The following is a 27,712-nucleotide window of genomic DNA, read 5'->3' as shown; positions in this document are numbered from 1 at the left end:
TTTCATTACTGATAAAGTGCAGGAATCTCTCCAAACTTAATTACTACCAGCGATTTACCTGATAGGCGTTCTAGTGAGAATTAATGCTTTAGGGAGGATGGGAAGGAATAACATGCATCCTATAAATTGACTTATTGCCATAAATGTGTTCTTGTGGCACACAAGTTGGCAACAAAGTACTCGTCCTTATGTTCCCTCACTATTCTAGCTACTTTTTTTATTTTACTACTTCCTGTATGATTGTTTGAAAATCCCAGTGCATGCTGGGATACTCAAACGAGCTGTCATCAGGGGGCAGAAGGTTTGGTCTCTGCCACAGCCTGTTCACCCACTCTGAAATGAAGCATCATGAGTGACCTCTGTTTTAGGGACTTGTCTTGTCACTGTGCAGTATTCTCAGTGCACAGTGACAGTGCGCTCCCTCGCCGGCTCTGGTGAGAAGTGACAAGTGGGCAAGAGAGCATGGTCAGTGCACATTGTAAGGAGAGAATGAGCGAACAGTGACCAGCGCCACCCCCAAGTGAAGTAACTAATTCCTCTTTGTTTCAGGGTGGGGGTAGAAGCTTCGGCAGTGACCGCAGCCTCTGCCCTCTGCTAACAACTCATTTGAGTACGCCAGGACACACTGGGATTCTCAAACAAAGCATCATCACACAGGAAGTAGTAAAAAAAATAAAAATAAAGCAGTTAGTGTAGTGAGGGAGCGATGGGGGCTTTATAAGTATAGCGTATTAGAAAAAGATTAGATTGACATTAAATAAATAAAAATTTAAGATTAAAATACATTTTAGTTTTGGATCATTCCTTTAACAGCTCATTTACATATTAAGAAAGACGTAAATTTCTCTGGAATAGAACATCGGACCGCAGATATCAAGGTATAATTTTATTCAACTTCCTATGACCTGCGTGCCCATATAGACGGCTTAGAAGGATAGATCCTACTGACAGATGCCCTAAGTTTTCATTGACTTCTTGTTAGATTGTGATGAGCAAGTGGTCCTTTCATTTTTTGGGGGCAATATATAAATAATTAATAACTTAGAGAAGCCCTCCTCCCATCAAAGTTTTTATCCTCTTAATATATTGCAGTCATTATATTATATAACACCGTGTACTTACAATTGCTCATTTTGCCTTTCTACCCAAATAATTCTTCTTTTCTCTGCTCTATGTAGAAATAGGAAATATGTTATCCCTGCAATTATCATTCCCCTCTTCAACTCCTGACCCAGCTGCACCCTCCTCCCCCTGCCAGGGATTTTTTTCAGTGACTCATGACTCATGCAGTGAAAATTGACCTCCTGTTTCTACATAGAGCTTAGAAGGGTTCATCTAGTCAATTATTAATCACGTAATGTCATAGACCTAATGGAAAAGAGAACAATTACTGGGTAGAAAGTCAAAATGAGCAATTGTAAGTACACAGTGCAGTATAATATGATTGCAATATATTAAAAGGATAAAAACTTTGAAGGGAGGAGTGCTTCTTTAATATGAAGGTGACTAATATAAGATGACTCTAGAAGGTGGTCACCTTATCATGAAGGAGTCGTAACATATCCACAATTGGAGTGCTGGTTACAGTCCATATTCAAGGCTTTATATTGACCCTCTATTCTGGTATTTTTAATAGCTATTGCCATTTTCCATTCTGCTTCCCAGTTTTCCTAGTTCTATATTTACTCACCATACACAATATTCCATCGATGCACATTCCATCGATTAACACATTCTGCTAAAAATCAATATCGTAAGTTTCAGTGGAAGTCGAAAAAAAAAATTGACACTTTGAAAAAAGAGGAGCTAAAAGGTTTTAGAAGATGTAAAAAAAATGTTTGTCAGGTCAATACTTGGGTGCTTTGTTGGTGAATGTCACAAGGCTGCACTTAGTGACATCGCGGCTCAGGTCCCCCCGGTGAAGGAAATGTGATCTGTTCAGACGAAATTAATTTCTATTAAAAATTTACTGTCGCAGAATTGAACTTGAAAGTCTTACACCTTCTCTACATTGTAGAGAAGTCATTAAGACAGTCGGGATATATGGGGTTACAAGGCTGAAGACTTTTATCTCATTTTGATGATGATGATATGGATTTCAATTGCACTATGCATAATCATTTTATGGTTAAGAGTTTAAAAAGAAGACTTGCTCTTTTTTTTTTTTGACAGGAGATTAGGCTTTCAAATCAATAAGCGATAGCTCATTTTAGATGTAACGAAGTCATATTTTATGCGGGCGGTTAACTTTATGGCCTTGTAATGGATTTGGCAATGGAAGCATAGGGCCATCAAAATGAAACAAAATTGAAATGGTACCAAATTTAGATGGACAAGAGAAAATGTGCAGTAATATTATGTGCAAATTAGAGAGGAAATCTTTACTGAATATCCACGGGATGGGTGATAAAAATTTGGGGAGGAAATGGGGGATTAGAGATGTGTAGGAATTTGCAACAGAACCTCTACCCTAAAAATAATGTGATTATTTCACTTGCATTTTTGCTTGTGTAAAAGGTCACAAATGTGCCAGCTTATAAAATATTAACCTAGTGGGTGCAGGGCGTACCTACTGTATATTCCCCTTGAACAGTTGAGTAGTTGACCTAAATGAAAGCCTCATGCGCTTGGTAATCCCTTAAGCAGTGGTGAACTTATTGGTGGTGAATATTATTGGTGCAACCTTTGCAGGCGCACGGGGGCCCTAGAGGTATGGGGGGCCATATCCAGCTCCAAAGCAGGTGGAATTGTACATTCTGATCAATTGGACTGGAGAGGGGCCATGCACTGTTCTTGCATTCGTGGCCCTCTTGTGTATGCGACCGCCATTGCCACTAAGGTTGCATCTCTACTGGACTCAAAGTACAAGATTGTTTGTTTAAATTTTTTTTAAATCTCTATTTTATTAATCAAAACTTTTTTTTTCTGACAACTAAGCAATATAGTGGCCTTTTTTGTGAGGTGAGATTTATATATATTTTTTTTTAATTAGAAATATTTGAATGGCTTCAAGGCAAATCAAATTCTCCTTGAACTTTGCAAAAAAAATAAATCAGATTTTCTAGAATTTTTTTGCATTTCAATTCACGTGAATCCAGCAAAGTGGCATCTTAAAAAACCTGGAATGGGTTAAAAAAATAAAAAAAAAATACTTACCCAGCCATTTTCTTGGTTCCGATCACTGGTGTGGTCTTCACTAGGCCATCTTTGGCATCTCCTGAACTGACCAGGTAGCATGACCTTGAAGATGGCCCAGTGGGTACTGCACAACTTACTGGACTAAAGTAGACGACTGGACAGGAGCAGTGCTGCACAAGTAAGGACCTTGATAGAAATAAACTGCTATGGAAATGGTACTTTGAGTAAGACAAGTGTAATCCAGCAGCATAGATGACTATACACAGCATTACTGAGCGGTGTAGATATGAATCCAGCTATAGATGAGGTAAAACTTGTTAAAAGGCTCAGCATGAGCTGTCTCCCTCTTCTTGTTAACTCACTCTGCTCCTCACTGCTCCCCTCGTCTGATCCTCGAACACAGAGACATTCCTGCTCTTCATTCTTTAGCACACAGAGAAGTATCAGCAGCATGGGTAATATTATACGGCAGTACTGAGCAGTGTAGATGTGAATCCAGCTCTGGGTAAACTAAGACTTGCTAAAAAGCTTAACACAATCTTTATCTGCCTCTGCTTGTTTTCCTAATCTGCCCCTCACTCTTCCTTTTGCCTGCCCTCATGGTGTGTAATCTGACACCTCACTGTTCTTGCAGTCCAATTTTATCTTGAGCAAGACAGAATAGAGCTATTTTTAGGCTGTGTGCCCACGTTGCGGACCTGAAGCATATTTTTTACGCTTCTCCCTGGCGGGAAAATCGCATGCGGATATTACATGCGGTTTTCCCGCCAGGTAGAAGCGTTTGTGAGGCGTCTTTGCATGCATTTCCGCATGCGGGTTATCAAGCACTTCTCCAAGCATCACTTGGAAAAGTGCTTGACAACTTGTTCAGAATGGTAAAAAATAAAAAAATAAACTTTATACTCACCTTCTGATGCATTCTCTGCCCCGTCCGGAGGCTTGAGCGGCTCACGCTGTTGTGTGCAGGACCTGCGGTGACGTCATTGAGTCATGTGGTGGGTCACATGACTCAATGACGTGGCAGGTCCTTCAGACAACAGCGCGACGGAGGGAAAACATCAGAAGATAAGTATAAACTTTATTTTATTCTTTTTTTTACAGGTTCTTTTGTACCCAGGTCTGGATGAGAGTCTCCTCTCATCCAGACTTGGGTACCATCCGCACATTGATTCCGCTGCGCTTCCGCAAAATTAATGAACATGCTGCGGATTTTTGACCGCAGCATATACGCTGCGGAAAAATCCGCAGCATGGGCATTGACATTGCGGAATGCCATTGGGGACCATGGGGTGCGGATATACATGCGTTTTTCAAGCGTTTACGCTGCGGAAATTCCGCAGCATATACGCTTGAAAAACGCTACGTGGGCACACAGTCTTAGTGTGAGTTTAAGAGGGAAGGGGGGAGAGTAAGTAGTGTCTCATGTTCAGAAAGAAGCAGAATTTTCCAATAAGATATATTATAGTTTCTTATATTTGTTTGCACCATCGATTTGTGCAATTTTTGCTGCAAGTACAATTCTTGTATGAAAATATCGGACACATTATTTTTTTTTTATTAGAGAAGCTAGTCCTTTATTTTATCAATCTATCTGTGAATTTATGAATGATTACCAACCCTGGTAAAAGTGACTGAGCAATTAAGGTGCAGGACAAGGAAATATAGCAAAGGGTTCTTTACAGTTAGAGTAGTAATGCAACATAATGCAGCAAGAAGTACTAATGGCAGATGTTACATCAGAATTTAGACTCGTAAATAAGCTTTGATGTATAATTGAGCTGAGAATGATTAAACTTGATGTAGAATTGTTATTTTTTACCTTAAATCACTCTTTATTTTGGTCAGATAAGTTCACTTCGCCACAGGTATAAAAAGAGGATCTAGGTATGTGTGTCCAATGGAACTGGACGCATTGGGAGAGAATCGGGAAGCATCAAATGAGACAAAACAAATGCGTAACTGCATTTTCTAAGCAAATTAATATTTTTAATATTACAAAAAAATGTAATTGTGACAGATACAAAGATGTTCACTGATTTACTATAGGAGACTGATGTTTTCTGACGGCAACAATAACCTGTCAGGGTTTGACTTTTCAGATATTGACGGAGTGGATAAATCTGAAGGAGAATCATTTCCTCCGGGGCCTAATTAGTCACCCTTCACGACTGACGATCTGGGGATGAAATGGGCCGTAGCATTAGATGTTCAAAACTCAAGAACAAGGACCATTATCTTACTGATTGCCAAAGAGATTTGGAATAAGGTTACATTACAAAAATGAGCAAAAATCACAATTCTGTAATCAGCGCTTTTGTTATTATTGTCCTATTATGGCTTCTCAACATAGAGTTAAATGGATACCCAGCAACATACCAGGAAGCCGCTTCAAGTCTCTTATGCCTTTGCAAACGTAAATAACCTATATAGAAATTGATTATTCTACACAGAAATAGATGTAGTAAAAGTACCTGCTCTAAATGTTTATAGCAATTTAATATACAATTCATAGTCACAATTAAAAAACGTCTCTACTAAGTCACACCATATACATGTATCCTGCTAAAATTCATCACACTTGGAGTATAATCTATTACATATCCTATAATAACATAAAAGAACATAAAAAGCATCAAAATAGAAAGAACAAAACATAAAACGTATCAAAATTAGAACAAGTGAATACTGATGAGCGAGCACTAAAATGCTCGGGTGCTCGATGCCGGGTCGAGCACATTGGAATACTCAGGTGCTCGACCCGAGCAACGAGCCCAAAGTAAGTCTATGGGAAACTTGAGCATTTTTCAGGCGGCTCCCCACAGCGGTCTGCAGAGGGCCTAAAAATTGCCCAAATCGATGGGTACAGTGTTCAAATGACATGGGAACAGCATGGGGAAGACCCCTGGAAGCATTTCTGACTCCCAGGTCACTGCTGTCAACAACGTTGTCAGAGGTATTATGCCATTATGGACTCACAATAAAACATACCAAAAAAAAACAAAAATGGATTTTTCTGGGAAATATGTTAAGGAACATCCTTTCCAGGGTAATGACTTGTATATAAGGCAAAATAAATATACAAAAGCAAAAATGCGCCTCCACACCTTGGGCTATGTTCACATGTAGTGTTTTTGATGCGTTTTTGCACTTTTGCAATGCTTTCAACCAAGTGTATTCACTAGTAAATGTCATTTTAACATTTTACAACCTTATCTGGCCATGTGGTGTGTGACACATCATCAGACACATCCTGTTTCATTTATGATGGAGGGACTCTGAAAGTCACAAAGCCTATTTTTATAGGGCCATCAGGTGGGCCTTACTATTCTTAAAGGGACAGCAGTTGGCCCTCGCTATTGTTAGGGAGCCATCAGCCGGCTATGCTTTGTTGTTCCCATTATTAACGAGTGGGTCTCCTATACTGTTATTGCGTAGGCAGTGACTGCAAAGGCTGCCAAAAATTTGGAGGCACTCCAATGCCCCTTGCAAGAGTTGTAGAGGTCAGAGAGCCTCCTAAAAACAATGTTCTCATTATTAGGAAGTGGGTCTCCCATAGTGTTTGCCTATGCAGTGAAGCAACAGCTGACAAAAATTTGGAGGCACTCCAATGCCCCTTGGAAGAGACGTAGAGGGTCTCATGAAAAAATGTTTCCATTATTAGGAAGTGGGTCTCCCATAGTGTTTGCATATGCAGTGAATGCAAAAGCTGCCAAAAATTTGGAGGAACTCCAATGCCCCTTGCAAGAGACATAGAGGTCGGAGAGCCTCCTAAAAGCAATGTTCCCATTGTTAGAAAGTGGGTCTCCCATAGTGTTTGCCTATGCAGTGAAGTAATGGCTGCCCAAAATTTGGAGGCATTCCAATGCCCCTTGGAAGAAACGTAGAGGGCCTCATGAAAAATGTTCCCATTATTAGGAAGTCGGTCTCCCATAGTGTTTGCCTATGCATTGAATGCAAAAGCTGCCAAAAATTTGGAGGAACTCCAATGTCTCTTGCAAGACACGTAGAGGAGGTAATATGGTAGATATGGCGGTGAATGATATGGTGATGGAGGATGAGGAGAAGGAGGAGGACAAGAGCAAATAGACAAAATCAGGAAGCGTATACCCATGTGTAGGTGTGAAGAAGTGCATGGGAATAGACCTCTCAAAAAAAGACACTGGATTTGAGTTTATGTTACGCTGTTATCATTCGGTGGTGTTGAGAAGTCTGGCCCAATCCAGCCTTTGTTCATTTTTATAAGAGTCAGCCTGTCAGCATTTTCAGTTGACAGGCAGATCCGCTACCCAGTTATAATTCCACCAGCAGCACTAAAAACCCGCTCTGACAAAACGCTAGCGGCAAGGCACGCTAGGACCTCCAAGGCATAGGGAGACAGTTCATTCCATGTGTCCAGCTTGGATATCCAATAATTATAAGGCACAGAGGAATCACGGAGGACATTGGTACGGTCGGGAAGGTATTCCCTCACCATCTTCCCAAACTTTGCATCTTCCTCAGGGCCTGTAAGATGGGAGGGTCTGAGAAAACTGTCTGAGAACTTTGACAGTGTTCCTCTGCCTCTGCTGGATTGAAGTTGTGTCTCTCTCGCCTGTACTCCTTGGTTGTCCAACGTACTGTGACTTCTGCCGCCAGCGTTTTCAGATGGGAATTTTTTTAATAGTTCACCAACATGGGCCTTCTGGTACTGCCCCATTTTAGTAGACCTGTCCACCTTGAGAATAAGAGATAGAAACTTCTCCTTGTAGCGTGGGTCTAGAAGTGTCACCAACCAGTAATGACTGTCACCCAAAATTTGGAGAACGCGAGGGTCACGGGAGAGGCAGTGTAAAATAAACTCAGCCATGCGAGCCAGACTGCTAACAGGCAAGACTTCCATGTTCTCACCAACAGGATGACTGACCATGCTCTCCTCCTCCTCCTGTTCCTCCTCCCTGTCCTCAGGCCATCCACGCTGACCAGACGGTACGACAGTTGTGCAGATAGTACCGTCTATAGCACATGAAACTAGCTCCTCCTCCTCCTCTTCCTCATTGTCACCCAATCCACATTGGGCTGTGTGTAATCACCCTTTATGGTTCCTTGCTCCATCTCATCGTGCTCCCTGCCCACAAGCACTTGTCAACGTGTCCGTGGTTAGGTGGACTTTCCCAGTAACTGCGTTGTTGAGGGAATGGCTAATGTTGTGAGACACGTTCTCGTGTAATGCGGGGACGGAACACCGGGAGAAATAGTGGTTGCTGGGGACAGAGTACAGAGGGATGGCCGCAGCCATCAGGTTGCAGAAAGCTTCCGTCTCCACAATCCTAAAAGGCAACATTTCGAGTGCAAGTAGTCGCGAAATGTGTGAATTTAGAGTGTCCAAGTCTGGGATCAATTGTCTCCGGGCACTCAGCATAGTGGGAGGAAGAAGGATCAGGGTGAGTAATATGCAGTCCAGACTCACGGCTGCTGAGACTTGACAGTGTGGAAGACAGGGTGGTGGTGGTGGTGGCTAAGTGACTGGAAGCATCATCTTCTATCCAACCAATAACCTTTTCACACTGCTCTGTGTTCAATAGTGGTGTTTTGTGGTCCCCTATTAATTGGGACAGGGAGGTCGAGTGAGAAGTTATGGGTGTTTGTTGTGGCACAATTTCAGCTTGCCAACGGCCTCAGCCTCAGCCTCGTCCTCTGCATGCACCATTATCACCATCATGTCCCTTTCCCCGTCCCTTGCCATGCGCCTTGTCCATTTTAAATGGAGGACAATATTTTCCATGTTCACTACAAATGGCTGGATTTGAACCAAAGTGATATGTGAAACGTGTGATGGAAAACCACAGTTTTAAATAGCTGGCCAGTAGGTAACTACACCGCGTGCAGAATTATTAGGCAAATGCGTAATCACTTTGATACTTTTTATACATGTTGTCCTACTCCAAGCTGCATAGGCTTGAGAGCCAACTACCAATTAAGTAAATCTGGTGATGTGCATCTCTGTTATGAGGAGGGGTGTTGACTAATGACATCAACACTCTATATAAGGTGTGCTTAATTATTAGGCAACTTCCTTTCCTTTGGCAAAATGGGTCAGAAGAGAGATTTGACGGGTTCTGAAAAGTCCAAAATTGTGAAATGTCTTGCAGAGGGATTCCGCAGTCTTGAAATTTCCAAACTTTTGAAGCGTGATCACCCAACAATCAAGCGTTTCATGGCAAATAGCCAACAGGGTCGCAAGAAGCGTGTTGGCGAAAAAAGTCACAAAATAACTGTCCATGAACTGAGGAAAATCAAGCGTGAAGCTGCCAAGATGCCATTCGCCACGAGTTTTGCCATATTTCAGAGCTGCAACGTTACTGGAGTATCAAAAAGCACAAGGTGTGCGATACTCAGGGACATGGCCAAGGTAAGGAAGGCTGTAAAACGACCACCTTTGAACAAGAAACATAAGATAAAACGTCAAGAATGGGTCAAGAAATATCTTAAGACTGATTTTTCAAAGGTTTTATGGACTGATGAAATGAGCGTGACTCTTGATGGGCCAGATGAATGGGCCAGAGGCTGGATCAATAAAGGGCAGAGAGCTCCACTCCGACTCAGACGCCAGCAAGGTGGAGGTGGGGTACTGGTATGGGCTGGTATCATCAAAGATGAACTTGTGGGACCTTTTCGGGTTGAGGATGGAGTGAAGCTCAACTCCCAGACCTACTGCCAGTTTCTGGAAGACAACTTCTTCAAGCAGTGGTACAGGAAGAAGTCGGTATCGTTCAAGAAAAACATGATTTTCATGCAGGACAATGCTCCATCACATGCATCCAACTACTCCACAGCGTGGCTGGCCAGTAAAGGTCTAAAAGAAGAAAAAATAATGTCATGGCCCCCTTGTTCACCTGATCTGAACCCCATAGAGAACCTGTGGTCCATCATAAAATGTGAGATCTACAGGGAGGGAAAACAGTACACCTCTCGGAACAGTGTCTGGGAGACTATGGTGACTGCTGCACGCAATGTTGATCGAAAACAGATCAAGCAGCTGACAGAATCTATGGATGGAAGGCTGTTGAGTGTCATCATAAAGAAAGGTGGCTATATTGATCACTAATTTTTTTGGTTTTTGTTTTTGCATGTCAGAAATGTTTATTTCTAAATGTTGTGCACTGATATTGGTTTACCTGGTGAAAATAAACAAGTGAGATGGGATTATATTTGGTTTTTATTAAGTTGCCTAATAATTCTGCACAGTAATAGTTACCTGCACAAACAGATATCCTCCTAAGATTGCCAAATCTAAAAAAAAACCACTCCAGCTTCCAAAAATATTAAGCTTGGATATTTATGAGTCTTTTCCGTTGATTGAGAACATAGTTGTTGATCAATAATAAAAATAATTCTCTAAAATACAACTTGTTTAATAATTCTGCACACAGTGTATTTTTAACAGCAACCTCATGTCAATAGGTTCATTGACACACTGCAACAAAATTTCAATGGAGGCCAGAAATGGCAGAATTTTCAGCGCACTTATATTTGATCCATGTGACGGACAAACCACAGTTTTAAATAGATGGATTTTTAGCGCTGTAATATTGAAAGGACCTGGCTGTATTCTGCAGTGCCAACAAGCAAATGAAGCAGAAAAACGGTGTTCTCCAGATCGCTTTTTAAGCAAATAATCAGGATTAAGATCCAAAAAAAATTATTCCTTGCCCCTGATACCTGGGGCTATTTCTAGAAATATCTGTAAAAGCACCAGCAGCAGACAGAGCTGGAATGGACCCTCTTGCTATACGCACTGCAGTCTACCACATACAATGCCTGCCTGCATAGCACTGATATCTATGCAGCTGGATTAGTCCTCAGAAGGACTGTTAGTTGAGATGGATATGTGAATAATATATGGTGGTATACCTACACTAACTAAGAAACAAGCAAACCTCTCCCTAGCTCAGCAGCACCTCTCCCTACTCTACCTGATTCCGGAGTGACTGTGACGAGCATGGCGGCGCCCGATCTTATATACACCTGATGATGCTGTGCGGCCAGGCAATCACTGTAATGCCACAATCAACATGGCTGCGGCATTACAGTGTGTGGCAGACAATCCCTGTATGTTCATTGGCGCTCTAAAGAGTGCCAAACATGCAAGGAGGGGACCCGAGCTCCCACCGAGCAGCCCCGGAAATACTCGGTGAGCGCCGAGCATCTCGAGTAGTGAGATGCTCAGGCGAGCACCGAGCAGTAGCAAGCATGCTCGCTCATCACTACAAGTGAATGTTTATTAAATACTGGCAAAGTATTGTAGTTCCTAAATAATCCAAGTTTAGAGAATAGGACGTCTCGGGAAACTACAGGGCTTTTTTGGTATTCAAATGAAAGGGTCAATAATCTAGCAATAATAAAGATGTGATCCAATTAGCCAAATAAAAGGTAGGAGGCGCTGGTAGGCTGGTCACTGATTAGCAGCGAATCAAGGGACACAAACCACAATGTGTCAATGGGATAGTACCAATACAAATATGGGTATAATTCGCGCTTGGGTATTGGGTAAAGGGAAATTGGGGAGATACCAACGTGGGGGCGTAACTAAGGACTAGTCGTAGATTGGATAAAATTAATTAAGCTTTATTTGGAATAAATAGATAAAAGGTGTTTAAAACCAGTTAAAAGTTGATAAAGTCTCTGACCAGAGGCCAGTATATCTAGAGAATAGGAGTAACATATTATATTTTGATAGAAGATGGTCCTTAGTGTGGTCCAGAGGTGTAAAAACCTGTGGAAAAAGGGTAAGGGGGGTTAGTATAGTGGGATTATTGGATAAGGTCAAGATGAGATAGATGGTGACCAATGTACCTGTAGTAGGGTCCTTGTTCTTATTGGTGAATAAGTATCAGGGACTATGGTCTGTTAGGTAGGTGCTCTTATTCCATGGTGGGAGAATCTACAGGGCAAAATGATAGGTATGAAGGATTAATTAAAGTAGAGAGATGCTGCAAAGTAAATAAATTCTCTGTACCTACTGTAATCCGGGCGGATATTAGTTTCGGGTAAGAAGAGGTCCAGGGGCCTAGGCTTCCTGAAAACCTGGTGTCCTAGGTTATCACTTTAGTCTACCTGCAGTGCGAAGGTAGAGGGTGGGTAGAAAACGATCTTTGCCCTGGTGGGGGCTATAAATAAGTAGTGGATATTTACCTGATGATGCAGGTGTGTTCCAATAGGTGACCTGTAGCAGTCCAGGGAAGTCCAGTGGGTCTAATACAGTGGTGACCCTGTACGTCCTGGTGGTGTGATAATTGTACCTGTGGTGAGGTAAGTCACATGGGTCAGGTGAGGCAGGATGTCAACCAACCAAGGTATGAGAATCCTACTAGGTATACCTTGTCTGGGGAGTTTGTAGCACGGTGGTTCCCCTAGGTCCTAGAGCCGGTCAGTGCCAGATAGGAGAAATATTGGTAGGGGTAGCCTTAGCGTATAGATAGGCCTGGTTCTAGGAGAGAAGCGGCCGGTTAGTCAAATGGAGGGTAAAGCTGTGCAAAGTTGACGGAGCGGTCGCAGCGTCCAGTTACTCACAGTTGGGGAGGTCTACGTGGATCTGAGTCAGACAGTCGTCCCAGGGACGGAGGCGTCCTGTCGGCAGGTACCGTGACTGTATCCGGAGCGAGAGCAGGGTCGTACAGGGTCACCACTGTATTAGACCCACCGGACTTCCCTGGACTGCTACAGGTCACCTATTGGAACACACCTGCATCATCAGGTAAATATCCACTACTTATTTATAGCCCCCACCAGGGCAAAGATCGTTTTCTACCCACCCTCTACCTTCGCACTGCAGGTAGACTAAAGTGATAACCTAGGACACCTGGTTTTCAGGAAGCCTAGGCCCCTGGACCTCTTCTTACCCGAAACTAATATCCGCCCGGATTACAGTAGGTACAGAGAATTTATTTACTTTGCAGCATCTCTCTACTTTAATTAATCCTTCATACCTATCATTTTGCCCTGTAGATTCTCCCACCATGGAATAAGAGCACCTACCTAACAGACCATAGTCCCTGATACTTATTCACCAATAAGAACAAGGACCCTACTACAGGTACATTGGTCACCATCTATCTCATCTTGACCTTATCCAATAATCCCACTATACTAACCCCCCTTACCCTTTTTCCACAGGTTTTTACACCTCTGGACCACACTAAGGACCATCTTCTATCAAAATATAATACGTTACTCCTATTCTCTAGATATACTGGCCTCTGGTCAGAGACTTTATCAACTTTTAACTGGTTTTAAACACCTTTTATCTATTTATTCCAAATAAAGCTTAATTAATTTTATCTAATCTACGACTAGTCCTTAGTTACGCCCCCACGTTGGTATCTCCCCAATTTCCCTTTACCCACTACCCAAGCGCGAATTATACCCCTATTTGTATTAATAATAAAGATGTAATAAAGTTTTATAGTCCTATGGTGGTAAGTAGAGATGAGCGAATTGGTTTGAGGTGATTCAAATCTACTTTGAAATTTCACCCAAAAAATATAAATTCACCAGCTTAAATTTTTATTTTGGAATTCAATTTGCTGAAATCAAACAAATTGGTCTCTTTCTGGATGCAGAGTTTCAGTCTGTAATCTTTATTCCCTTATTCATTTTTACCCCCCAATATGCAGTTTGCAGCCGGATCTAAGTTTCAGAATCTTTTTCTTGTGGGAGTGTTTCTCCCAGAAATATAGGCTGAATTTGAGGTCTCTTTGTATCCACTAGCTTATGTTTCGGCACAGCTTCTATTCTGCACTTATTTCTTATTCATGTGTTTTTCTTCCCTAAGAAATTTTCTCACCTCTCTATGCTGTGAAAACTGTATAGAAGCCCATCCCTGCTGTGTATCCTTAAAAACTTATTCACACGATCGTATTTTTAGTCCAAGTGCTGTCCGTGAAAAAAACTGATCGCACTCGGACTAATATTATTCAATCACACATTGCAGATGAACATTTTTTTTTCACCAACCGAATGTGTGTGAAAAAAAATCACATGATACATGATTTAACTCTGTAAATTGGATGAGACATACCCATTCAGGTCTATGGGTGCGCAAAAGAATCAATGCCACAGTATAGCATCCGATTTTTATGGATACATTGCAATTCTGGAACATAGGAAACTGTAAATGGTCTTATAAATGATTAATAGCTGCTGTAAAAAAAAACTGATTGTACACGGATGAAAAGTGAGAAAAAAAATTGTTCCACTTTTGTCGATGAAACTTTGAGCGATTTTGTTTTATATGGTCGTGTGAACCTGTAACACTGAAAGAAGGGAGTGGTAAACAGAGAAAGCTGTGAGAACTGTAATGAAGCCCATAGAGAAAGTTGCATTAACTTTGCATTTAGGAAGCAAATAAACAGAAAAAAAAATGTACAAAAATCTGTGTTAAGAAGCTTAGCCGTTGATAGAGGTGGCGAAGGCTGTGACTGAAGACCGGACTGAAACTGTTAGGACTGGTTTGTAGACAATGAAGTCTGGGCAGATGAGTAGAATTTTTATTTATTTATTTATTTTAACTCCAGCTGTTCATCACTTTGCTCAATTTGTGCATATCTAATAAACTTTTTCAGAATTTTTGTGCAATTTGAGGCAAAATCAATTTGCATCCTTCAAGACTGTGGCTGATGACAATCTCTATTAGATGACTATCTCTATTAAGGATTAACCTAAAGCAACTGTATCAGATTCTGTGTACATTTGCTGTGTAGTTTTTGTTATAAATGTGAACTATTATGCAATGCCGGATCTGTCGCACAATGGACACCACAGTCGATCATGGTGTCCATCGTTTTGATGGACTGAATATTGTTGCAAGCTGAACTGGTTTTCCCCATTCTTGGTAGCTTCTTGAGATGTGCAGGTGGCTACCAGAAAATGGGGAGACTTTTCAAAGTTCCAGAAAAGTTGACAAATCTCCTGAGCACTGAGAGAGTCTTCAGAAAGCTCTTGGAAACAGCAATTCCAGAAGAAGACCTGGAATCCAAATACATATTGGGAGGTTGTGAAGGAGGTTTTAAGGCGTGTGGATGATGCATGGAAGAAAAAAGTTGAGGGAGGGAATACTTTTCTGTATCTTCCTGGAAATGCATCCCTAAACATTATAACAAGTATGGTCTTTTCATCAAATGTGGTAACCCACAAAGGAGCCTTCTGAAGGAACCTATGCTGCTGTCTTTCATGTGTAATATTCTTTCCCGGTATAGATCCAGGAAATTTATATTTGTAAAGGTTACCACAAGTTAATCATTCCGCATGTATTGCAGGTAGAGTTTCCTCAAGGGTATTCATTCTTCACACTGGCAGTGGTGATGTTATGAAACTGTTGTATTATCAGTAACGTCAGGCTCTTACAACATCTGAATTGTTCTGTCTGTACTATATATATCTACACATGGTATTATATATCTTGTCATGTCACCCATGAAGAGTCTGAAGACACAATTTTTTGAATACGGAAAATGATGCTTGCTATATCTTGTGTTATTAGGGGATGGGGGGGCAGTCATCAAAGCTAACGCAAAGGAAAGGCCATTGCTGTAGAAAAAAAATACCTTTTTGTTTTTCAGCTAAAATAAAATCAGCAGCCTGAAAAATAACTCCACTTTTATCTTTGCACACAATCCTAAAATCTCCAAAAATGTTAATTTGCATATTCTCTTGAATTTGTCCAAGATATTTGACTTTTATCAATGTTAATCAATGTGAATCAAATTTTTCTAATTCTAGGGAAGTGTTTCCTAAACTCCAGTTCTCACAGCCCCCAAAAGATCAGGATTTCCTCAGTATTGAACAGGTGATGAAATTATCATCAAAACCTCAAACTGTGCAATACTAAGGAAATCCTGAAAACATGAACTGTTGGGGGGCGTGAGGACTGGAGTTTGGGAAACATTGTTCTAGGGTCTTTGTAGACCTCAGGGCATAGCAAAAAGTAGGTTAAAAAAAATAAAGCTTCCAACGTGGTCCTCACTTCTAGTCCTGTCTTCCTGGTCAGCACTGGAGGTGTCGCAAACTGCATAGGGCTTGTGAAGATGACCAAGACCTGCTGTGACTAAAGACCGGACTAAAACTTTGAGGGCCAGGAAGGGATGGTGACTAGGCCTCACGTGAAGTAACGATGTGCACCAGCCCATGACATGATGTTGAGAAGCCTAGACATTGCTGGAAGGGATAAAGACTTGTGAAGAAGACTGAAGACTTGCTGTGACTGAAGACTGGACAGGTTCTGTTAAGACTGGTTTTGAAAGAATGATGGCTGAGAAGAGGAGTATAATTTGTTTTAGCCCCAGCCATCAGCCACTTTGCTGAATTTGTGCAAATCTAATTTAAAAAATTAAACCTGCTAAACTCTGAATTTTTGTAAAATTTAGCCAAATTCAAATTGCTCATAATTTCTAGTTTATGACAGTATGTCCACTTATTTCTTTGTAGTTCATTGTTTCTTAGAACATTTTTTATTTCGTTAGTTTATTTTTTCCTTCTGAGCAGAAAAAAAGTTTTAATGCAATTTAAAGGATTAAGTTCATAAGTTATAAAAGCAGCTCTACATTTCCGTAGACACCGAGAGGCTGCTGAACTGCAGACATGCATGGATATGCATTAATATAAATGTACAGTCTCAGGGAAGAAAGCAAAGATCACTTACCATATAAACACTTACTATTAAGAGCCTTTAAATGTACATTGCTAAGTGTAGCACCCCGAGGACTCGGCTGCTACAGGGGTATTACACCTCGAACCAGAGGTGTGGTATTCCACTCCCGGGTAAGGATGGAGTGTGGGACTGAGCTCAGATAGCTGCATGCACTACACTCATCCCATTTCCGGGGGACAGAACTACGGTACTCCCACCAGTTAGATGTGCAGGTACGACAGCGTCTGTCCCTGGCTGGAGTGGGAGGGGGGGAGGAACATCCCAGTAGTGTAGGGGCAGATAGGGGAGGGACTCTGGGCATAGAAGTAGGAGCCCATTGGGTGCTAGTCACCTGGGCTCACACATAGAGGGAGTATATAAGGTGGGCACCATCTTAGGACAGGGTTGAGTCCAGGTCTGTTCAGAGAGGAGCTCAGCCAGAGAGAGCTGACAGGGAGCTGTGGCTCCGGCTGGGCCCAGCTCCAGGGCCAGGCCTGTAGTGGAGAGGAGGAGGAAGAAAGGCCCAGAGACGCAGGACAAGAGGGAACCCTGAGATCCCACAAGTGGACGGGTGAAGGGTTGGCAGAAAAGGGTACCGGATCCCAAGCTGGCAGAGGCAAGATATCCTTAACCAGGAACCGGAGGTCGTGGTCAAGCTTTGGCACGACCCTCACCACACTCACCAGGAAGGCATACCACGAATAGGGTCAGGAAAGCCAGAGAAGGTTTTACCACCAAGAGGCCCGAGGGAGCCGAACAAAGGTGGGTCCCACTCCCTGGTGGGAACGGCCAGTAGGAAGGAAGAGAGGGGAGCTCAGGACCACGCTCTGGAACTGCCTGGGGGTTGGCCGAGTCCCACACCTGGTGGACGCAGCACGACTCGGGTGGTCACTCAAGGCCGGAGTGACCGGGGCGACACCTGTGAGTAAAAACCCTGAAACTGCATCACATGTCTCTGAGCTTTCTTGCTGCACCATCGCTACCACCATCATCTACACTTGCTGCCCTGAGGCCGTACCCCTCCCGTTGGGGGTTATACCATCTACGCTGCACAACCATATCACCGGCCTCAGCGGACTGTCCTGCAGCAGCGGCCCTAAAGTTGCATTCAACGGGTGGCGTAGTCGTACAACACCCTACTATTCAAGACACTGCCGCTCAGCTTGACTCCCTGGGCACGGACCGGGTCACCGCCACGAGACTACTACCCCCATCTGATCCGGATCCGGGTAAGCTCCCCCGTGCGCGCGATGCCGCGCGACGCAGCAGGCCCAGGGGCGCGTCACTAAGCATATTGCAAAATGTCACTAAATGGAACCTTTTATCAGATGTGAAATCTTGCAGCATTTCTAATTTTCAAGTATTTAGCCCTCGCTCCACTTTGAACTTTTGTGTTGTTACCCGACAATCATGAATTCTCCCTATTGTATATGTGTTCTGTTGAACTTGCTGCTCATGAAATTTATAAAATTGAAATTTATTGTATGAAATTTAAATTTTCTAGGTTTGTCAGCTTTTTTTTTTTAATTCTTAGTTAATCCATTTGCCATGAATTGCAATAGTGCAAACTCTTTAATTGCCATGATAATACATGTGTAACACTCTGAGGTTTCCCAAGACTGTATCCAACCCCTTTCAAACTTTAATACAAACACAGCCATAGCAATGTCAGTGACCTCACCATAGATATGGAGGGTAACCTGATAGTAACCAACAGCCCATATAATAACATAGTGGATTAAAAAAACTGTCCAAAAATTATCCCTTAGTCATTTGCGATAAGCACAATTTTTGAGGTAGACATTCAGTTATAATTTTCTTTAGTATCTTCATTAAACAATTATTCCCTCCTTCAAAAAAGTATTACACAAGAAATGCAAAAGCTAACTAGCAAATATTTTTTTACACTAATTTTAGACTGTTTTTTCTATAAAACATATATGCAGCGGTTCAATGGGCGTCACTGGTCTTGATCCGGCGCCTCCTCTCTTCTTGCAATCGCCATCCTCCTTCCCTGCTTTCTGTGGATGATGCATCCTGCATCATCCACACAGTGTCCTCCATCGTGCTCCTGTGCAGGCGCACTTCCCTCTGTCTCTCTGACACATTTTTCGTTTTTCCCTATCATATGCTAACTTATTTTTAGGATGGTGGGAAGGAGACGATGGTTTATCGATCACAGGCCTATCTTCAACATGCTTTTCGTTGGTATAGGTTTATTGATGATATCCTGCTGCTGTGGACCAGGTCTGTGGAGGAATGCCACACCTTTATCAGATAATTAAATAACAATCCTTGGAATATTGTACTCACATCAAAGATGTCTGCAACATCAATTGAATTTCTCGATCTGGTGATCCAGGCTGAAGGGTCACATATTACCATCACTCTGTTCCATAAACCTACTGCCACAAATGCCCTATTACACTTTTCAAACTTTCACCCTTCCCATCTTAAGAATGGAATACATAAGAACAAATTCTTACGAATTAGAAGAAATTGAAGCACTTTGGATGAGTTCAAAGCGCAAGCTAAATATCTTACAGAGCGATTTAAAAAGAGGGGGTATCCATGGAAGACCATTTAAAAGGCATTTCAATTTGTGAAGGATAGTAATCGACAAGATTTATTCAAGAAACACTCTAAAGAGAAATTAAGGCCTGTCAGTATCATTACAACCTTTAATAACCAATGGAAAGATATCTATAGGATCCTGACTCATAATTAGCAGACTTTATTGAGTGAACCCAAATTAACACCAGTCCTCTCTCAAGCTTCTAGTTTGGTGGCTAGAAGGGTCAAAATCTCAAAGACAGTCTAATCTATAGTCACTTTAGAGACTGACTCACAACTTGAATAGAGGCAGAAAAATAGTGGGAACTTGTGGAAATTGTAATATCTGTCCTTGCTTCACCCTTGCATCGTCAAAGGTGAAGCAAGGATGAAACACGCGTTGGGGTTTATCTGACCACATTACACTTATCCTATCTGTAGCATCACATGATGTAAGTGCAATTCTATTACTGAATAGACATTGTCCTCATAAGAAGTCCAGGGATATACCTTTTGGATGTGTTGGGATATCTGAATTATGTACCTATCGTTTAGTACCTCTATGCACTGTGTAACGTAGTGGTCTATTTAGGTTTTTCTGCTTTTTTGTACATATTAGACTATTTATTAAATGATATATCTAAAAAAATATATACCTTTTATAAGACTTTATGTCACTGGTTTATTGTTAGTATTGTGATTTTTATTTTTGTACGAAAGTTTTGCACAAATTTTGTAATTTTAGCAGAACATGAGACTTTTTTCCCCTAAAAGATGCAGATAAGGTTAAATGGATGAACCTCGTGCCTCGTTTTTAAGAATTGGTGAAATGAGTAATGAATACAAGACAAAGAAAAGAGACTTGTTGATTACATATGATTGAAACCATGGTAGGGTACAATTAGAAGCAGACGAGGCAAGGGCGGAACTAACGCCCGTGCAGCCGGTTCATTGAACGGGGGCCCCGTGGGAGAGGGGGCCCCTCCAGCAGGGCCGCCATCAGGGCATGACTGCCCTGACTCCAGTATGGGGCCCGGCCGGTAGGGGCCCCCTCGGAGCCCCGTTGGGGGCCCCCCTCTTGTGCGTCACTCTCCTCATGGGGCCCCCGGCCCCATGCTAAGCGCCGGGTGCGGGACATCTCAGCGCTGCGCTGCGCTCCTGCAGCAGCGCCTTCATGATTCCCCTGACTTCCGGTCATGTGACGGCGCCGTCACATGGCCGGAAGTCAGGAGAACCTGGTGTCAGCGATATGGACGAGCGCCAGGATTCTGCAGGGATCGCATGGGGGTAAGTATAACAAGTTTTATTTTTTTTTAAATACAATTAACTAGGAGTGGGGGGAATGGGAGATGCACATGGGGGGGGGGATGAGAGAGGTGCACATGTGGTGGAGGGGGATGAGAGAGGTGCACATGTGGTGGAGGGGGATGAGAGAGGTGCACATGTGGGGGGGGGGTGAGAGAGGTGCACATGTGGGGGAGGGGGATGAGAGAGGTGCACATGTGGGGGAGGGGGATGAGAGAGGTGCACATGTGGTGGAGGGGGATGAGAGAGGTGCACATGTGGTGGAGGGGGATGAGAGAGGTGCACATGTGGTGGAGGGGGATGAGAGAGGTGCACATGTGGTGGAGGGGGATGAGAGAGGTGCACATGGGGGGATGAGAGAGGGGCACATGTGGGGGAGGGGGATGAGAGATATGCACATGGGGGGGTGAGAGATGTGCACATGGGGGGTGATGAGAGCTGCACATGTGGGGGGATGAGAGATGCACATGTGGGGGGGATGAGAGAGGTGCACATGTGGGGGAGGGGGATGAGAGAGGTGCACATGTGGGGGAGGGGGATGAGAGAGGTGCACATGTGGTGTAGGGGGATGAGAGAGGTGCACTTGTGGTGGAGGGGGATGAGAGAGGTGCACATGTGGTGGAGGGGGATGAGAGAGGTGCACATGTGGGGGAGGGGGATGAGAGAGGTGCACATGTGGGGGAGGGGGATGAGAGAGGTGCACATGGGAGTGATGAGAGAGGGGCACATGTGGGGGAGGGGGATGAGAGATGTGCACATGGGGGGGTGGTGAGAGATGTGCACATGGGGGGTGGTGAGAGCTGCACATGGGGGGGATGTGAGCTGCACATGTGGGGGGGATGAGAGAGCTGCACATGTGGTGGGGGGGGTGAGAGAGCTGCACATGTGGTGGAGGGGGATGAGAGAGGTGCACATGTGGTGGAGGGGGATGAGAGAGGTGCACATGTGGTGGAGGGGGATGAGAGAGGTGCACATGTGGTGGAGGGGGATGAGAGAGGTGCACATGTGGTGGAGGGGGATGAGAGAGGTGCACATGTGGTGGAGGGGGATGAGAGAGGTGCACATGTGGGGAAGGGGGATGAGAGAGGTGCACATATGGGGAGGGGGATGAGAGATATGCACATGGGGTGGTGAGAGATGCACATGTCGGGGGATGAGAGATGCACATGTGGGGGAATGAGAGATGCACATGTGGGGGGGATGAGAGAGGTGCACATGTGGGGGAGGGGGATGAGAGAGGTGCACATGTGGGGGAGGGGGATGAGAGAGGTGCACATGTGGGGGAGGGGGATGAGAGAGGGGCACATGTGGGGGAGGGGGATGAGAGATGTGCACATGGGGGGGTGGTGAGAGATGTGCACATGGGGGGTGGTGAGAGCTGCACATGGGGGGGATGAGAGCTGCACATGGGGGAATTGGGAGAAAATGAGCTGCACATGGGGGAATTGGCAGTAGGGGGATAATGAGCTGCACATAATGAATGTGGGGTGGGGGAGAGTAAATGATAAATGATGATGGGGTGGGGAGAGCACGGACATGATATAATGAATTGGGGCAGGGGGTGCATGTAAATAATGAATGCGGGGAGCAGGAAGTATAGAGTAGGGGGCGTTGCGGATGCAGGAGTGTAACTGGTAACAAATTGGCGGAAAGAGTAGAGGTTCTAATTAAATTATATATTAAGTGCCTATTTACAGTTAATGGGGGCACCGTGGTGGATTACAATTTATATTTGGAATGGTAGGTTGCATAATAACTAACCATATATTGATGGTGGATGCACGTCTGTATTCAGCTGCGTAATGTAAAAGTTGGGGAATGTGCTCTAGATAACTGTGTTATTTTATGCAGGGACGAGTCCTGGCTGGAAGACGTGATGGCAGTCTGTGCTGGATGAAGGAGAAAAGCGTAGCTGAAGGACTTCACCTAGAGATGTCACCAGTGAGTCAGTGTATTACATGTACACTTACACTATATACTATGTACCGGGCTCCTGTGTATAATGTCACTGGTGATCACTGTATTACCTGTACACTATATACAGAGCTCCTGTGTATAATGTCACTGGTGATCACTGTATTACCTGTACACTGACACTATATACAGAGCTCCTGTGTATAATGTCACTGGTGATTACTAGATTACCTGGACACTTACATTATACATACCATGTATAGAGCTCCCGTGTATAATGACACTTATGGTAATATTAGTAATGTGGTGGTAATATGTGGTCTGGTCATGGTGTGGCAGTTTTTCTCCCTTCTATGCGGTATTATTTGGTCACTATGTTGTGGTAATATGTGGTCTGGTCATGGTGTGGCGGTATTCCCTGTATGTGGTATTATTGGTCATTTAAAAAAAAAAATGTATATGACACATTCCCTTAAAGAAAACTAAATAAAAATATATCTAAAAAGAGTATTGGATATTTTAAGAAAATTTTAATAGGTTAGAGTAGGGCCCGGCCAGAAGAGTCTACCTTATCGTGGTGGCGGCTTTAAAAATCTTTTGGCCAAAACAAAAGCTGATGGCTATGTATGTGGCGCCGTCACATGGCCGAACGTCAGGAGAACCTGGTGGCAGCGACGTGGATTCTGCAGGGATCGCATGGGGGTAAGTATAACAAGTTTTATTTTTTTTAAATACAATTAATTAACTAGGAGTGGGGGGAATCAGAGATGCACGGGGGGGGATGAGAGATGCACGGGGGGGATGAGGGATGCACATGGGGGGGATGAGAGATGCACATGGGGGGGATGAGAGATGCACATGGGGGGGATGAGAGATGCACATGGGGGGGATGAGAGATGCACATGGGGGGGTGAGAGATGCACATGGGGGGATGAGAGATGCACATGGGGGGGTGAGAGATGCACATGGGGGGGATGAGAGATGCACATGGGGGATGAGAGATGCACATGGGGGGGATGAGAGATGCACATGGGGGGGTGAGAGATGCACATGGGGGGATGAGAGATGCACATGGGGGGGATGAGAGATGCACATGGGGGGGTGAGAGATGCACATGGGGGGGATGAGAGATGCACATCGGGGGATGAGAGATGCACATGGGGGGGATGAGAGATGCACATGGGGGGGATGAGAGATGCACATGGGGGGGATGAGAGATGCACGGGGGGATGAGAGATGCACGGGGGGGTGAGCTGCACATGGGGGGATGAGAGCTGCACATGGGGGGGTTATGTTTACATAACTTTGTTGCCTTATGAAGGGCAGGGGGGGGCCCCCAAAAATTTCTTGCACAGGGGCCCACTACAGTCTGTGTCCGCCCCTGAGACGAGGCCATGGTGTACGCCTTTGGTTGGATTCATGGCTTGCTACTCCACCTGCAAAACTTTGCAAGTGTTAAAAGATGTGAACTAGACAATCTGAGAACAGTAACAGTAGTTATGCCAGCGGTATCTTCATCAACATAGAAGAACAGCCTTTATTGTATGAGCAGTGATACCGTGAAATTCTCTGCCTGAGAAGTTGTCATGGTGAATTTATTGAAAGGCTTTTTATGTTTCTGGTAGCTACTAGCTACTGTTAACATTAGAGCAGTGTTTGTTCACTCTTTTACATAGTATAATCGTAGTGTGACCTTTAAAAAATCATCTTACAAGGACATACAGTATAATAATGTAAATAGTGAAATGGAAACTGCAATCTAAGTGTAATTGGATATAAAATTGGCTATTTTCTCCTGGTACATAAATCACCTTTCTGTTAATCTCGTTGTTATGAAAACAATATCAACTGATAAGTAAATCAAGTGTACATACACCTCGAGAAAGCCATATTTATAATTTTTAGATAAGCAACTATAAGAAAGTCGCATGTGCATAACTATCTCCTGATGAAGACAATGGCGTCATAAATTCCCTCCACAAAGAACGGTGATCAATGTTGTAAAAGGCAAGCAAATCATACCTATGCCCATTGACCTACCGCTAATAGCAGCAGATCACAAGGTCACTATGGGCCAAACAGCACCACACATCCACCATTGTCAGGCATCTCGATTTCAATGGTATCTGCATCCTCAAAATGCAGATATAGTTGAGTACAATGGTGGAAGAAGGAGCCATTGGCTCCCTGCTTCTTCATTCAGCCAATATATCTGCATCACAGAGATGTAGGTGTAACAATTGACATCATTAGAGGCACCTTCTGGTCGTAGCCTCAATTCACACACAGTACAGACTAGGCATCAAGAGAACAGGACTATGTGTCAGTCAGTAATTCTGGGGTGCACTGTGGGAAATCATACCATGTATTGTGGCAGCATTGTACTGTGTGGCTGGCTGTGGGGGCATCCTACTGTGTGGTGGCTGTGGGGGCATCCTACGGTATTGTGGCTGTGGGGGCATTATAATTTGTGTCAAATGGCTGTTAGAGCATCATACTGTATAATTATGAACTGTGTGAGTGTCATGTGAAAGGGTCACTATTTGAGCATTATATGTAGGGGGGTCATTGTAGGGCATCATACTGAATAAGGGGGACTGTGGTGCCATTGTATTAAAGGTGAGATACTGTGTGGGGGTTACGGTTGGAACATCGAACTGTGGGGGAATAATATTGTGGAAGGAGATACTGTGGGGGCTCACTGTAGAGAACTTATAATGTGTGTCGGGGAACTGTGGGGGCATAAAACTTTAGAAGCACTGTGGTATTATACTGTGCATGTGGGAAATTCACAGGAGAAGTATCATATTGGGTATGAGGGACTTCCAAAATAAAAATAATATAAATACAAAAAAAATAAATCAAAATAAAAAAATGTATAATACTCATCTCCTCTATCACCTGTACCACCGCTCCGGCGATCTGCTGTCTGGTCGTCTGCGCATCTTCTTTTTTCATTTTCCCCATTACGCACATCTTCAGAAGTGTAGATGAAATGAAACAGGCCAAACAAGATGTGCATGACCAGAAAAGTGAAAAGATGAGAGGAAAACCAGATGGAAGACTTCTGAGGTGGCGGGACAGGTAAGCAATGAGGTGGAATTTATTTTTTTCCATCCTACATTTATTATGTTCCTACCTTTATTATACTTTGGTTAACCACAATTTTGCTGAACTGTAAAGGGCCATCAAAAGGTTAAAAAAATGCTTATACTTATCTTACCCACCTCTCCATCTCCTCCACTTTGCACCATCCCCTGTCTGGTATTCAGAACGTTTTTAATACTGTTGAATGCTGAATCCCCAGGTGGCCCTTGTCAGAGATGAAAGCAGCATTGATAACCTGATAACTGAATACTTGTAGAAAAGATGGTTACTGTTGCAGTAGCACTTGTAGTGTGAACAATAATTTGCAGTGTAACTGAAGAGTTTATGCTGACAGCAGTCAATGGGTTAATCAACAAACAAATTAAGAGGCAGCAGTGATGAACAGGTCAACTGAATACTTGCTTGTAAAGAAGAAGACCTACTGTTACAGCAGTGTTTGCAGCATGAACAGCACCAGAGAAGAGTTCAATATGCTTACAGCAGACAAAGGATTAACTGCAGGTTTCGAGATAAGAAGTAAATTTAGATAGTTGATAAACAGTTTAGAGTATGCTGAAGATATGATTGCTAGGTGAGAGAAGAGGATAGTGAAACAAACTCCATAACACAGTAGCTTGATACAAAGCTTACTGAATACTCAGACTGCTCTCTGAGTCAACCATAAAAGACTTTGGGTGATGTGGCAGGAGTTACCCAGGCTACTTGAGAAATCAGCCACAGCCAAGGGAGGTGGCCATAGGAAATGGGAACAGGGTCCTGCACTGAATCTTGGACAAGTAGCATATTTTGGACTTAAAATATTTGCAATTGGGTTTTATTAAAAAACTTTGCATTGTTTGACTTTTACAGGCTTTTTTTTCACTACAGATTGTTTGCTACAGAATGATGGGGATCTATCTTTTTCTGAATTCTGTGCTGATTTATGATCCTAGACCACAAAGTTGAGCTAAACCTCAATGTGGTCATAAACTAAATAAGAGGAGCTCAACAAAATACAGATAAGTGTTATAGGTTCTCTATCAGAACAAGGGAGTTAATGTGTCAAAATTAATTGAACCGACTTTTAAATAGTCTTGTGGAAGTTTCGGCAAGGCGATCCAAACTAGCTTTCCAACCTCTCCATTGAGCTGTATATTGCAATATAATAAGGAAATGCCTAAGGAGGCCCACAGCTATCTCTCAGCTCATCAGTCTTCAAAAATGTAAGTGGCGTCTGTCTTGGAGCTTTCAGGTAAGTTAGCAAATTATCCACATAGCTCTGAACTATCCACTTCTAAATTCCTAGTCAGGGAATCAATCTCCGCAATTATCTTCTTTTTTCGGGAGGTCAAGACAGGGATTGGTGTAATTTTTGGTGCAAAATATTGAACTCGAGGGTTTAGAGAGAAAATATAATTTCATTTTTTTTGTTATATGCCCTACTGAGTATACTATTGCTTTCATGGTAATTTTTGCTTAAAGATTTTCCTTGCATCCCCATGTAGCCTCAAGTTTCATCTGATAAATTCCTTAATGATTCCTTGACATAATAACGCTATAAGAACAATCTTCCCCTCCGTATCTCCACTTATCATTACAGTATCCTGATTGACAACGGTGTTTTCAGGAATTCTATCCACGTTTTTACATTTCTATTTTTTTTTCTTTTAAATCTATTTATGAAGCCTTTTAAAATCCAAAAAGTATCTTATCATAGAAGGTTTGTAGAAATGTCTTCTACTCGCAGTTAGATAAAAGGAATAGTATGGTTTTAGATCTTTGGGATTTGGTTCTGTAGCCACAATATTGGTTATTTCTTTTACGTCTTTGTTTTAGCTTATTTGAATAAATTTGTCTTTTTTTTTCAACCCTACAAACTGTTGTTACCATGCTATGGTTAATAATACTGGATCCAAAGACCCATGCTAAAATAACCAAGAAATTATTATTAATCAGTCTCCCGAAAAGCAATATAAACCAATAATCGACTATTCAAAGAGATACTAGAAAAATAATGCTATATAAAAAACTATATGCAAAAATAATTTTATT

The sequence above is a fragment of the Phyllobates terribilis genome, unplaced genomic scaffold (genome assembly GCF_046119375.1).
Source record: "Phyllobates terribilis strain yellow unplaced genomic scaffold, ASM4611937v1 Scaffold_13__5_contigs__length_258822181, whole genome shotgun sequence".
Classification (NCBI taxonomy): domain Eukaryota; kingdom Metazoa; phylum Chordata; class Amphibia; order Anura; family Dendrobatidae; genus Phyllobates; species Phyllobates terribilis.
Note: the sequence above shows the minus strand (reverse complement) of the source record.